Raw genomic sequence first — 14542 nt, forward strand, 5'->3', positions numbered from 1 at the left:
CAATATGAAAATACATGACAATATAAAACTCACTAGTAATAGTAATTATATAGTCAACCCCAGAACACTCTACTGAAATGTTGGTATGGAAATTACATCTCAAATATAAAAATTTAAAAACATTTTTTTAAAGTTCCAAATTATTTTCAAGAGATATAAGCTACAAAAGCAAATTGGAGGAGTAAAAGTGCAAAGTTTGTGCAAGTGATCAAAACAAAGATGTTATCAGAGTAACATGTCCTATTATTAATATCATTAGTGTAAAGTGTTTTATATAAACTTCATGGTACCTACAGAGTATGAATATTCAGTTGAAACACAAAAATTTAAAAAATTGAAAGCACACTATGATAGAAATTATCAAATCACAAAAATAATACAGAAAGAGAGGAATAAACGAACAAAGAATCAACAAACTTCCCCAATTCACGAGTTCAGAATAAAATTAATTAGATCTATAAATAAATTTATTATAATTTTTTAAAAAAGAATCAACAAACTAACCAGAAAACACAATAGTAAGCATTATCTATCAATAGTATTTTAGAATATAAATGAATTAAAATCTCTAATAAAGAGAAACTGAGTGATTGAACATATTTGAAAACAAATGAGCAACACTGGAGTCTTCATAATACCTGATTTCAAATTAAGCTATTGAGCTATAGTAACAATAACTACATGGCACTGGCATAAAAAACAGAATCATAAACCAATTGTACAGAATAAAAGAGACAAACCCACATATCTATCATTATGTAACCCTTGATAAATGTGCCAAAAACATAAATTGGAGACAAGATAGCCTTTTAAACAAATACTGTGGGGAAAACTGGTTACCCATATGTAGAAGAATGAAACTAGACCCTAATCTCTCACCCTGTACAGAAATCAACTCAAAATGGATCAAAGACTTAGGAATTAAGACCAGAAACTATCCAACTCCTAGAAGAAAATGTGTGTTCAACACTGCAGAATATAGGTCCAGGTGATGTTGTTCTCAATTGAACAACTAAAGTTTAAGAAATAATTTCAAGTGTTAATAAATTCGGGGCTAGGTTGGTAGTTCAGTAGTAGAGTGTTCACCTAGCATGCATGAAGCACTGGGTTCCATCCTCAGCACCACATAAAAATAAAAAAAATTGTGTCAATCCAAAAATAAAGAATAAATACTAAAAAAAGAGTTAATAAGTGAGATGGTATGAAATTAAAAAGCTAATGCATATAAAGAAAACAATTGAGAATATGAAGAGAGAACTCACAGAATGTGATGAAATCTGTGTTAGCTACAGAGGATTAATATCAAGAATATATAAAGAACTCAAAAATTTAATGGCAAAAACCTACAATAACCCAATTAATAAATAGGCAAAGGAATTAAACAGACACTCTCAAAAAAAGAAGTACAAATGGCCAATGTATATGTGAACAAATGTTCAACATTATTAGCAATTAAGGAAATGCAAATCAAAATTACACTGAGTTTTCATCTCACACCAGTCAAAATGGCAGTCATCAAGAATACAAACAATAAATTCTGGAAAGAATGTGGAGAAAAAGGAACTTTTACATTGTTGGTGGGATTGTAAAATACTAAAAAACCACTGTGGAAATCAATATGGATCTTCCTCAAAAGAATAGGCATGGAACTATCATATGAATCAGCTATACCATTCTTTAATTCTAAAGAATTAAAGTCATCATAACACAGTTATACAAGCAGTTCCATGTTTATAGAAGCACAATTCACAATAGCAAAACTGTGGAACTAGCCTAGTTGTCCATCTACAAGTAGATGGATAAAGAGAATGTAGTATACATACACAGTGGACTTTTATTTTGCCATAAAGAAAAATGAAATTATGTCATTTTTAGGAAAAATGAATGAAACTTGAAATCATTATTTTAAGTAAAATAAGCCAAACTCCAAAGGTCAAGGGTCATATGTTTTCTCTCACATGTGTAAGCTAGAGAAGAAAAAGGTAAAGAAACATGGTGATGGTGGTGGGGATCTCATGAAAATCAAAGGCAGATTACAGAGTAGACAGAGTAGAGAAAAGAGACCAGGAGGAGAGAGGAGGAGAGGAAAAGAGGAAATACTGCAAAATGATATTGGCCAAATTATATTATTATATTGTATGCATGTATGAATATATAACAACAAATCCCACCGTTATATGCAACCATAATGAACCAGTAAAAAATATGGAAAAAATAAAAACAAAACAAAACAAACAAACAAAAAACTCAACCATAGGCTACAAGAGACCAATTCCTTCATTAGTTCCATTTTGCTTATAATTGAACAGATGGAAAAAGGCATTCCACACAAATAGGAACCAAAGACAGCAGTGTTATCTATACTTAAGTCAAACAAAAATATACTTTAACTAAAAATCTGTATCATTATAATGACAAAGGGTAAATTCACCAAAAATATAAAACAGTTATAAATATATATGCACCCAACATCAGAGAATCTAAATATATAAAGAAAATGGTAGATCAACAGACGGAAGAAAGGTGAAGCCTATATTACCACTCCATGTCGGTGTAGGCAGATCTGGGCTGGGCCTGGGCTGAGCCTGGGCTGGGCCTTGGCTTCCACAGTAGTCTGCTGGACTCTCAGAATTCTCTATTAAGTGAAAGCCAACTAAATGGAATAAATTAGAACATTTCCTCTACCACCCTTGGAATTCATCCGTTCATGACCAACTAATATGAAAATTGTCTCTGGCAAACATTATATCTGCATATCCTTGCAGGAATTAAATAAAGGGCATAATACTGAGATTCCAGTTTATAACAAAGGCTGATATTTTGTTTTGCTTTATTTTGTTTTTAAAATTTGTCAATTGACAGAATTTTTATTCATTCAGAGGTTAGAATATGATAACTTGACACATGAATACAATGCATATTGGTCAAATCAGGGTAATCAGCATTTGTCTTCTCAAACATTTACCATTTTTCTGTGTTGGAATCTTCAAAGTCTTCACTCCTAATTATTTTGAAATAGATAATAAGTTGTTGTGGACTTTGGTTACTCTACTGTTTTGTTTTGTTCTGTTTGTGCTATTGTGTAGCAGTTTTGATTTAGCTTCTGTGTGAGTGATTTTCCTGTTGCCTCTACCTTTTGTTCAACTATTTTCTAATTGATTTATGAAGTATGGATCTATTCATATATTATATATTTATGTGTGCATTTAATTTTTTCCAGTCTTCTATGTTTATAATTTATCATGCAGAGAATTTTCTCTTTTCTGAAATTTTCAGGCTTTATAATTATCTTCTTGTATACATTTTGATATTTATTTCAAGACTAAGAAGATATTCATTCATCTCTTGGGCATTATGAAGCATTTATAGTTCAAGTCTCCAGTCCATCCATAATAGTATATAGTGTCAGGTGGGGATCTGTCTCTTTCCCAATCTTTTAAACAATGATCAAACAACATGTTATTTCCCAGAAACTGGGATTCTACTTTCACTCTTTCTAAAGCTATGAATAAATATATTCTCTTCCACTAAGAATATATATTTTCTATGACAATGCCAAACTTTGGAGAGAATAATATCTCTTCTCCCTTATTTTTTTATTTTTCAATTTCATTTTAATTTAATGTAATCATTCTTTCATGGGCTGGGATTATAGCTGTGTTAGAGCACTTGCCTAGCATGTATAAGGCCCTGAGTCCAACTGCAGCACCATACACACAAAATATTTTTCATATGAAAGTTCTAATATTTTCAGGGTCAAAAGAGAAATAGCAATTTGATTGAAAGTATTATATCTCTAATTTTTAAAATATTTTTATATTTTTACATACTTACATTAAATCTTTACTTACAGAAATATGTAATTTTATTATACGTATAAAATTTTCTTTGTCTAACAATCTTTTCATATTGATACAAACATATTTTGTTAATTTTATTTTTAATTTTTTTTGCAATCAGGAAAGGAAACTTCTGTATATTTTCTGTATATTTTCCAACTTTTTCTTTAGTGGTATCATTCAGGAAAGTTAACTGATCATGTGTCTATTATGTATATGTTGTATACACACATGCATGTGGATATACAAATTCCTTCATTAGTTCCAAAAGTTTCCTTTTATTCTCTCTTGCCCAGGAGTCCAGCTAGGTCCATTCCACAGATAACCTTTCTGTCTACACAGAAATGATGACCAGCCAGACCACCCAGAGTTCAGCCCAGTGAGAGGAATTATCCTCTTCACTATCTTCAGTGCCAATCCAAGAATCTGGAAACAGTCTATAATTAGATCTCATGAACCTATGGAACACAAAGGCTATAAATCCATTATGACTCCAGGGTTTCCCTTATCAATCTATCAACTATTCCTAGGGAACTCCTCACAAAGCATGAAGGAGAGATGTTGGTGCAAATGAAGGAAGTGTTGAAGGGACAAGTGTGGGTGAGTCATTCATGAAGCACAGACCTTCTGAATCTGCAGAGACTCTCATCTCAAATGCCCTTTCCAATATCTGATGGGTTGCTGCTTATGCAAACTTTTTTTAAAGATCATAGCCAACTCTGACTGAATAATCACTGGACCTTTCATGGTCTGGTGTTTAATCTCTAAATACTAAATACTGTGCTGGGGATCGGCTTTCATATTGGTCCACAGCATTACATTATAAATGGTGTGGTCTGGTCTTGCTCTTTATAGCACCTTGGGAGTCCATATTGTGATTTCCTATTGAGACTTGACAGAAGCTCAACAAAGCATCTTCCTTTTCCACTGAATGAAAGCATTTTTCTCTTCTTCTAGAACAGTGATTCTCAATTGGGAGTGATTTTGCTACCCCATTCTTCCTGTGTCAAGGGACATATTTGGAAACATTTTTGATTGCCACACTAGGCTAATGCTATAGGCATCCAGTAGGAAAGACTTTTGCATACTGATAAAGTTCTTCAATGCACAGGACAAAAAACAACAAGGATTAATTCAGCTCAAAATTTCATTATGATAAAGTTGAAAACTCTGCTGTATGACGCTGTTTCTATAAAACAGAAAGGGGAGGTAAGCCGGCAGCTGGAACCCATTGGCCAAGCTACCTAACTAGCTCCAGCATATAAGGCAGGCACGGTCCCTAAGCCACATGCTTGTTGTTTAAACAGAGAGGGGGAGATGTTGAGAGCCACAGCCAAAGGGGCCCCAGCAAACTTCCAGCTGCCGGCTGATGATCCAGCTGCCAGCAAACTTCCAGTTGCCGGCTGATGATTGGCTCACAGTGGCCCCAGCAACATCTAGCTGATTGGCTCCTCTGCGGTGATGTTCATTAGGCTGTTTCCCTGCCCTTCAGACTGCCAGCTGATGATTGGCTCACAGTGGCCCCAGCAACATCTAGCTGATTGGCTCCTCTGCAGTGATGTTCATTGGGCTGTTTCCCTGCCCTTCAGACTGCCAGCTGATGATTGGCTCACAGCAGCCCCAGAAACATCTAGCTGATTGGCTCCTCCACGGAGCTGCTCATTGGGGGACTTCTTTGGCTCTGCCCACACAACCCAGCCAATCGGCTTCAAGAGCAGGAGGATTGTGGGAGGTGGAGAGGCTGGTGTGGGGGTGAGAGGCGTGTGGAAGCCGGTGGTGGCAGTTGGGCTCTGAGGGTTTTTTCCCTGAGGAGCTGTTTTGTTTGGCGTTTGTAGTTCTAAAAATAAAGTTAGTTTCTTTTGACAAGTGGCTCCTGATTTGTGCCAAGCCAGACTTCGGCAGAGGTATTTCCCTGTTGAACCATCAGGAGGCCAATTTACAGGTCTAAAGTTTCAAGGGAAAATAGAAGCTCAAGGTTCTTCGGATGCCTCAAGTCTTAGAGACTCTCCTTCCACACTTGGGCTCTGACTTTAGCAAAGATGTTCGTCAAGGCTGCATTGTCCATCTCCTTTGCAGTTCTTCCACTCTTAGCATTGAAACTTGAACTTCAGTATTTCCTCCAATAGAGGGAGACTACAGTCTTTTTAACATTTCCAAGGAAGCCTTCTAACTCCACAGTATTCACTGAATTGATGACTGACAAATGTAAGATTTTAATTCCATTCCGTTAGCACATTGACAAAGTTTAACAACAGCTAATTCACCCCACAATTACTACTGGCATTTGTAGATCATGATTTCATCTATACAGAAAAGACATTGATATTTTGCATTTATTCCTATGTACAATCCATAACTACAAATGAAGATGTAAAAAGGCATTACATTAACATTAGTACTGAAAAGAACCAATAAAATATTTAGAAATAAATGTAAGAAAAAGATAACAATAATTATTAATAAAAGGGATCAAAAGAAGAAGACATGAAACAGTATGATATAGTATATTCTTAAGAATGAAATAATATAAAAAGTTAAATCTTTCAAAATTTACACATAAATTTAATGTAAAGCCAATCTCATACTTGAATATATTAAAATTAAATTTCAATTTTATATGGAAGGTTAAAAGACTGACAGTATCCAATAAAAGAATTTTAAAGGAAACAGTAAGCCATTGTCTTATCAAATATTAAATTACAAAGGAAGAGTATTTGTAATATTAGAGTAGAAATAAAGAGATAAATAGAGAATTTTTTCCCTAGATAAATTTGATATATTTTAAAATTGATATGATCATTGAAATTTGAATTATTTGATCATTTGTGCTAGCAAAATTGACCATCTATCTGGAAGAAAATTAAATGGGAATACTAGTTCCTTCTATATGCAACAATAAATTCCATCTGATTAAAGAGTTAAATGTACAAAAAAAATGAACAATATAAGTATTTGGAAATGAATCAGGGCATTGGATATACAACTTAAATTCTGGATTTCCTTTGATCAAGGAGGAAAGAACAATTTATAAAGGAAAAGATAAATCTATTTAAATATATTTTAAATACTTTTAATGATTTCAGAAGGAAAAATTAACACAAAAATCAAAAGACAAATGATATTTAGGGACTAATATTTGCAGGTAGACAAATCATGTTGAACCATCATGGTCTATAGCATGCAAATAATTTATCAATTAAGAAGAAAATGTAAATATCACAATAGAAAAATAGGCAAGAAATAGAATAGGCAATTCACAAAATTAAAGTCCAAGCACAAAAAAAAAACTTAAAAATAACATCTACTGTGAGCCTGGAGTGGGCAAAGTTAGGAAGATGACTGTTAGTATGCTTGTAAAAATCTAATTTTTAGGGACCTTTAGAAGAACACATAATATCTGCTTTGAAAAAGAATGTAAATACTCTGAGCCCATAAACCTCCTACCTTCTATTGGAAAGTGTACCTAGAACAAACATATGTAAAGACATAGGACATGTGTTGTGATGTGGTTTGTAGGATAGTGAATATAATTTGTAAAAACTGTGAAAGCCTCTGAAAAAAGAAAGAGTTAACAAATAAGATATCTGTAGGGATTTGTATGATTGTTTGTGTTTATTTTATTGCACATACAAAGTATTCTGAGTCAGAAAACTGGCTTTTATTTGCTCCCTCTCTGTCTTTTTCTTTCTGTTGGGGCTCAACCCTGGGCCTTGCACATGCAAGGCAAAGCACTCTACTGCTGAGATATATCCTCAGTGTCTATATTTCTCTAATTACCTCACCACAAATAAATTTGCCTCCTTTTCCCTAAGTGCTAGATTCCCTCACCCCAGATCTCAGACCAACCCCTGGAGTGGCTCAATGAAAACCAGGTGGAAATTTTTTCTACATGAGCATCAAGGCCCTACATAGGCCAGAAATGTGGGAAGAGTTTTCCCTGCTTATAAAGGGGAAGGAGGCAGCACGCTTGAAAGAGTCTCTTCTTTAATCCAACTTTTTGGCAATAAAATCTCTGAAGGTGAAGAGCACACCTTTGATTTAGAGATGTCTCCAAGTTCCAAGGCTCATTCATCCTTAAAATACAAACACCTGGGAAGATTGCAAACACCTAAGGAGATTGCAACTCCACTCTCCCAGGTACCCTAGGTCTTAACCTAATCTAGGTCATAACCTTTTAGTCCTCTGGGGGAAAGCTAAAGAGAAATTTTATTAACATTTAAATCAGATCAATTAACTAGACAAATGGCTACAGAACTAATTCTTATGGATGTAAAGTCTCAGGAGGTCAGGGCTTTTTATAGAATTGATAAAAATAAATCCAAAAGTTTTATTTCCCCACATATCCACCTCGTTGAACGTTACTCAGTCATAAAAACAAATGAGCCTGAGCTACTTATCAGATGGATTTGCAGGATTCACAGAGGTACAAAATGCATGGTAGTACAAAGTGTGACCTTAGTTTTACAACATAAACAATAAACGTACTAATGCACATTATATAAAAGTGTTTAAGCATGACAAAAGATATGCACATCAGATTTTTAGCTGATTAAAGAGGTGTGGAATATACACTAGTGAGAGGGGAAGAAAATATTCACATATATAATTTCATTTGGAAAGAACGCCAGTATAAAAATTCTCTGTGAGGTAATACCATTTTCATTAACAATGATATATCCATGTGTAAGCATAAATATGTATAGATATGTCATATTTGAGTTTATGAATGTAGTTGTAGAATATCTATATTTAAGTGTGAGTATGGATATGGAGATGTGCAGTGGGAGGAACCAATATATTATTGATGGTTTTTTTGGAGTAGTGACATTTCAAAAACTTACCATTTCTTCCTTATATCTTTATATATTCCTAATTTTTTTAACATGCAATTAGTATTTACTCTAGTGTTAAGTATGCTATTTATACTGTGCATATGTGCTTTTTGTTTTTCTTTTCTTTTCTTTTTTTTTTTTTTTTTTTTTTGCAGTTCCTTGGCCAAACCAAGGGTCTATGTTTGTCAGGGAATCACCCTACCATTGAGCTACATTCCCAGCCCATACAGCTACTTTTAATTCTTGAAAATATACCTTTAACTTGAATAATTTGAGATTATGTGCAGATGCTGCCATTTGCAGTTTACCTACCATATCCACCCCCTCCCACAGTTACTTGAGCAATCTACCTTGAAATATTTGAATTTATTTCCTGCTATTTTTATCTATGTGGTATCCATATTACCATCATGAATTTCCAACTGGTAAGGCCAGTGTGGTTCCAGTTCATATCTGGAGTTCCAGATCCAGGCTCTCCTTCCCAGCCAGCCTCCTTGCCTTAAGAATCACAAGTTCCCCCACACCTCCAGCATGCATGAAGTTATTCTGAACCAAGTTCTCTTCCCAATGCTTCTAGCCCACTAAGTTATTTTCCCATACATGGCCCAGTAACCACCTGCTCCAATCTAGTAGTAGTATCAGGCACTGGAGATGCACAGCTCCACATCTCAGGAACTTAAGTCCTCACAGGAAAATCTGTTAAGGAAATCAACAATTGGACATCAAATTTTATGGAAATGGGACTTTTTCTCTCAAAGTTTACAAAGTCTGCTGTCTCCCCTGGGTAATTTAAAATATAAACATAAATGTATATTTATGTATAAATATATATGTATATATTTATAAATATATTCATATTTCCCACTACAGACCTACCTAAAACTGTAGTCCTGTCTGAATTTCACTCAACTGCATTTTTTGCTCTTCTCTCAGTAAAGAAGGAGGAAGTCAGAAATCGGCCTCATCAAGGCGACTCCTCAGGGACCACATGTCAGTTCATAGCCTGAGGTATATTCTACCTCTTCATGAGCAGGTAAACAATTCCTTAATCCTCTTGTGATCACACATGGTTGGACTTATTTCCAATGAAATCCCATAAGTCCCCAAGGTAGCTGACCTGTAAGTCTAGATTTCTCTGAAAGCACTTTCTTTGTGGAGAGAAACCAATAATCCCTGCAGGTGTCCAAGTGGTAAGCTGATACACACCACAGGTGCCCTACTGAAAAGAGGCCAGCAGACAAGGCAGCTGAGCTTTGTGACTCATTCTTTCCCCATGGACCACACAAGTCTGTAATAGCATTAAGTAAGATCTGCAGAGTACACATTCCCATTACCATTGCCAAACGTTACATCTTGAACCACGTCCATGGGACCTAAGGGAAACTATTTCACTGCACATGAGTTTCTGAGCTGGTCTCCCCATGGTCATTTCTATCCCTTACAAAGGACTCTCCAACAGCAGGCCGTGTTCTCTGTCCGGTGGAAATCAGAACCCTGATTTTAGACAAGGACCTAAAGCTTTCTAAGTGCTCCGTTTGATTTAGAATGAAGGCCAAACTCTTACTCAGTCCCAAAGCCTACTTGGGTGCTCTCTTCTTGCCGTTCTGGTCTCACCCTTGACCACCAACCCCTCAAGACCACTTAGGCTTGAGCCTCTTGTGGTTCCTAGAGCAGGTCAAGTCCCACGGTTTAGAACTTGCGGCTCCCTCTGCCTGGAAATCCCCTGCCAAGGCCTAAATTCAACCTTCCATTTGCCTCAGAGAAAGTTTCCATGACTTACTGATGACCAACCACTGGTTCCCATCACTAGCTCTCCTTATTTTTCTTGTAACATAACACTTGCTGAACTCTTGTTAATTGTCACCTATCTCTCACATCAGATGGGAAACTTCTGTCCACAACATTAATGCTTAGGTAGTGCCTAGCACATGTGCTCAGTCACTGTTGGATAATGGGTGGGGATGGGTAGATGAACAAAGGAAGACCACCCATCTACCTTTGACTTTCATCAAGAAGACTCAAGAGTCACCTATTTTTGAACTACATGAATAAATGCCTATACTCTATTTAACTCCACAATACACACATAGTCACTTGCTGTTTTCAAATGTTGAGGCCTATATGTGAGTGACAGTCTGGTCTCCTTTCATCATTCCCCCTCTTGTTCCCCATCCCTCCCATTGGCTAGTCCAGTTAGAAGTCTTGGGGCATTTGTATATGGACAGCAGAATCAATATAGTGATTGAATGTTTTTTGGTGACTCATAATAAACACATCTTATTGTTTAAGTTCTAGGTGTGTGGGCCTCAATAATTGATGAATATTAGTAATTTCCCTTTCCAGTAAAACAATATACTATTTCTTCCATCTTGCCCTTCTTCCCCAGAGAAACAGAAACTTGGAGTAAACTGAGGTCAAAACATAGTACTTATAATTTAAAATTTTATTACTTAGAGCAAGAATCTTTTGGATACACTTGATTCAAAATAGTTTAAATAGTTTAAAATACACACACACAACACACACACATATACACACACATGCATGTGTTATATATATATATATATATATATATATATATAAACTTGGTAGGCTTTCACTATAATTTAACATAAAAAATTTGAAGTACAGTTTACTTAGACAATTGTATGTTGCTAATATATTTTTCTTTAAAATAAATGCTTCAAAAACTGGAGAATCCAGTAGATCAGCTAGATCTAATTTTGCATCAAGTTTCCCAAATCAGCTTTGCAGTTGAGATATCTCTTTCTACTGTAGATTGAACCCTAAAGTAGCTAAAAAATTTTGAGCTTCAACTGTTTGGATTCAAATCCTGCACTAGCCTCTGACTCCAGATGAGTTATTGATGCTCTCTGGACCTTAGATCTCTTACCTATAAAATAGGAAAATGATAGTACCTGTTAGACAGAATTTTGGTAAAGATTTTAAATCATAATAAAATAAGTAAAGCAGTTAGGAATTGGGCTCAATATCTATTAGCTTTTAATGAGTTTTAGGGAATAATCATTTGGCTTACTTCATTTGGTATCTGCAAGTTTCTTGCTTGGTAATTAACATAAACAAAATGAACTTGTAGAGCCTCACAAATCAAATTTAAAATTTTAAACACAGTTTAAACTGCATGTATAACAACAACAAAAATATATATAAAACAACACTAGGAAAGATGTAACTATACCTTAATAAAATAGCAACAACAGTTTAGCAAATGTGTAAGATTACCATGCAGTGTGTCTCTAAGGATATTTTATAGTAACAGATTTATATAAGACACCCAGATAATTAAGTTAAATAAAAAAAATCAAATAAAATGCCTAGTTTGAAATTATCAATAAGTGGGAAAATGAAATAAAAAAAGACATTAAGTGTTTCACTGCATCTTTAGCCATTTGCTCTCATTCTTCCAAGAATATCATGCACATCACAAACCAGGGATAGCAAACAGGTATTCTACCCAATTCTTATCAATTGGAATGACTCTCTGATGGATGGATTCTGTGGACACATCAGGGTTCATTGGGAAAAAGTCTCTAATCATTTATTGATGTACCCTACAAGTGCAGAAGGAAAAATGATGCAGCTCATGCCACGTAATTAGTACTGCTAATAATTTCAAACTTGTAAATCAAAGTGGTTTGCCAGTACCAGGAAAAAGCAGTCGTAGGTCAGAATAGTTTGGAACCAAGGCCAGGCTGTGCTTTCAAGAAGTCTGGTGGAGTTCACAACCAGGGTTTCCATCTGTTTCTTGGTTCACCTCCTCCTTCCATTGTTCAGCACTGCGGTTGTGTAGCCTGATCCCTGGCACACCTTAAGCAGGTGCTATATCTAAGGAAGGAAGGGACAGGATTAATGCAAGAACTTCTCAGAAGGCCCTCCTGTGATGGTGGCTTATTGGAGTTTTGGAAATCAGAACTACCCTGGAGGAAAAGCTTCAAGAGAACAGAGAGGAGAGCCGACAAGCAGAAAGCAAAGGTCTAGGTCTTGAGAACCTCCACCTGGACTCTGGTGAGTACTGGCTGAACCGCCTCATAGTGAATGACTAGAATAGCTTCTCTGAATTAGATTTGCTGGTTTCTCTAAGAAAATCTTGTACTCTCTTCCTCCCCCTGGTGTCTCATTGCTGTATGGTAGAATCTGATGCTTAGACAATCCTTTTGCGCTCTCTGTGGTTCTCAGCCCAACTCAGGTATTGAAAGTAAGAAATTTCCTCATATGAGCCTTGAGACAAGTGAGACAAATCATTTCCTCAGACATTTGTCTCTCCCTAAACAACACCTAGAATATTGGAATCATATCCACTCTTCCTCCTAAGAAAGTTGACATGAATTATGTTTGTCTTGCTGGGTTGGGCATGGGGTAGATAGCAAGTGAATGGAAATGGCCTTTTTTTACCTCTTTAAATAAAACTGTGTATTCCTGGAATACCACAATTTCATAACTGGCTTATGCAATGTTCTTATGGGATCATTGGACCATAATCTTTGTGTGTCAATATTTGTGAGGAAGTGAGGTCTGGGGCTTTATATTCTAAAAAATTTCAGACATCACTCAAAGAAAATATTTTAATTTAATAAAAAAAGTTAATACTAGGCTATTCATATTATAATGTGACTTTAACTCAAGTATAATTTCTTAAATGTGAGCTACATTGTAGCATAGCATTCATTTTACAGGAAAGCTTAAATACACTTCGGCCACTTTTATCTTATGACCCATTGAGTAACTACAAATAATAACATTCATGATATTTGTGGTATTGTTTAAATATCCTAAACCTTTTGGGTTTTCAAGTTGCAATATTCTTGTAAAATATGTATTATTTAAATTATTTTTCAATGCTGAAAAGCTGAATGTATCCAATTAAAGTCATATGCATTCTCCAAATTTATAATTCAATTTTCTCAAAAAAGTTTAGTCAAATAGTAGTTTTGTGAGCCCTAAAATGATGAGCACACTTAAGATTTTTATATTTTAAGGTGTTAGATTATAAACCAAATCTGAAATCAAGAGTTTTCCATTTAATTTTTTCATATTTGATATTTTTTCTCTTATTGTTTTATTGAAAATATTTTGCATTCTTTTAATTTGTTCCTTAGAGCCCCTATACATCCTAGATTTTACCTTTTAATACTATCCCATATTTCATGAAATTCTGCTCCTATTCTCTTAACATCTTTTCTCCGTGATCAAGTTTCTTTGCCAAGATTATGTATATTGCCTTTATTATGTAAATATCTATTTTTCAAATGATATAGTCTGTTGGTAATGCTTTCCATTAAAATTTTAATTTGGTTTATTGATTCTTCAGTTTCAAGAGTTTCCATATTATCCTTCAAAATCTATATCTCCTTCTTGACATGATCTTTCACTTCTAATATTTTCTCTCTGATTCCAATCCTTACCTCATTTTTTACCTCTTATGTCTTTTTATCTTTGAACTTTCTAAATTTATTCCTTGACATTTCCTACACTGCAGTATCAGTAGAGTCTATTGTTGAATCATTCTGTTTTGGATGTTTTCATCTCTCTTTTTTTTTTCATATTGTTTATGTATCAACTCATCTATTCAAATGGATCTGAAGCAGTGGGGTTTCTACTCTACCAGGTTTTAGTTATCCTGTAATTTTCCAGTGCCTCAGAGATTAAGGGAAACCAAATAACTGCAAAAATCTATGCATATATCATATCGGATTAAATTAAGTACTTAGTTCCTATTATGACATGTACAGTGTTGATTGACACAATAAACAGAAATTGTAGGGTCAGCAATTTCTATCAGTAAAGATAGTAGTTAATCATAAATTATGTGCATCAAAAACTCAAACAATTCATATTACCTATGACTTCCAG

Source organism: Ictidomys tridecemlineatus, unplaced genomic scaffold (assembly GCF_052094955.1).
Source record: "Ictidomys tridecemlineatus isolate mIctTri1 unplaced genomic scaffold, mIctTri1.hap1 Scaffold_44, whole genome shotgun sequence".
Lineage (NCBI taxonomy): Eukaryota > Metazoa > Chordata > Mammalia > Rodentia > Sciuridae > Ictidomys > Ictidomys tridecemlineatus.